This window comes from Triticum dicoccoides, unplaced genomic scaffold, assembly GCF_002162155.2.
Source record: "Triticum dicoccoides isolate Atlit2015 ecotype Zavitan unplaced genomic scaffold, WEW_v2.0 scaffold30222, whole genome shotgun sequence".
In the NCBI taxonomy this organism is placed as follows: Eukaryota; Viridiplantae; Streptophyta; class Magnoliopsida; order Poales; family Poaceae; genus Triticum; species Triticum dicoccoides.
Window position 1 is genome coordinate 1 of NW_021261645.1, and position 1,055 is coordinate 1,055.

Here is a 1,055-nt window from a genome sequence, read left to right on the forward strand (position 1 = left end):
CTTATCCTTGCCCCTCCCAGCTCCACTACAAAGACGATTGTACATTGCTTTGGCCGCTCCCTCTCAACTACGGAGACGAGTTTAACGCGGTTTCCACCCCTCCCTCTCAACCGCACCAGTGCACGCTTGCCGCGCCACAACGCCGACGCTGGACCCGTGAATCGTGAGCACCCAGCTATGACTTACCGCACTCGTGCAAAATAATAAAACACGGTAAATATATTACTTACACGTGCGTTTTGTTTTGCAAGCGGCGCGAAAAAAATTAAAAAGGGAATGCAACACGAGGACTTCCCAGGAGGTCACCCATCCTAGTACTACTCTCGCCCAAGCACGCTTAACTTCGGAGTTCTGATGGGATCCGGTGCTTTAGTGCTGGTATGATCGCGTCCGACATGTTACCCCGGTCTTCGTCCCTTATCCTTGCCCCTCCCAGCTCCACTACAAAGACGATTGTACATTGCTTTGGCCGCTCCCTCTCAACTACGGAGACGAGTTTAACGCGGTTTCCACCCCTCCCTCTCAACCGCACCAGTGCACGCTTGCCGCGCCACAACGCCGACGTTGGACCCGTGAATCGTGAGCACCCAGCTATGACTTACCGCCTCGTGCAAAATAATAAAACACGGTAAATATATTACTTACACGTGCGTTTTGTTTTGCAAGCGGCGCGAAAAAAATTAAAAAGGGAATGCAACACGAGGACTTCCCAGGAGGTCACCCATCCTAGTACTACTCTCGCCCAAGCACGCTTAACTTCAGAGTTCTGATGGGATCCGGTGCTTTAGTGCTGGTATGATCGCATCCGACATGTTACCCCGGTCTTCGTCCCTTATCCTTGCCCCTCCCAGCTCCACTACAAAGACGATTGTACATTGCTTTGGCCGCTCCCTCTCAACTACGGAGACGAGTTTAACGCGGTTTCCACCCCTCCCTCTCAACCGCACCAGTGCACGCTTGCCGCGCCACAACGCCGACGCTGGACCCGTGAATCGTGAGCACCCAGCTATGACTTACCGCACTCGTGCAAAATAATAAAACACGGTAAATATATT

General features: G+C 52.4%; 2 non-coding genes across 2 annotated transcripts; both read right to left on the reverse strand.

Annotated features, from left to right (window-relative positions):
* Window positions 1–273: 273 nt before the first annotated feature.
* LOC119345812 lies at window positions 274–392 on the reverse strand. The gene has a single exon (XR_005167206.1). It is a non-coding gene; the product is annotated as a 5S ribosomal RNA (ribosomal RNA).
* Window positions 393–688: 296 nt separating this feature from the next.
* LOC119345811 lies at window positions 689–807 on the reverse strand. Its single transcript, XR_005167205.1, has one exon. It is a non-coding gene; the product is annotated as a 5S ribosomal RNA (ribosomal RNA).
* Between the last annotated feature and the right edge of the window lie 248 nt (window positions 808–1,055).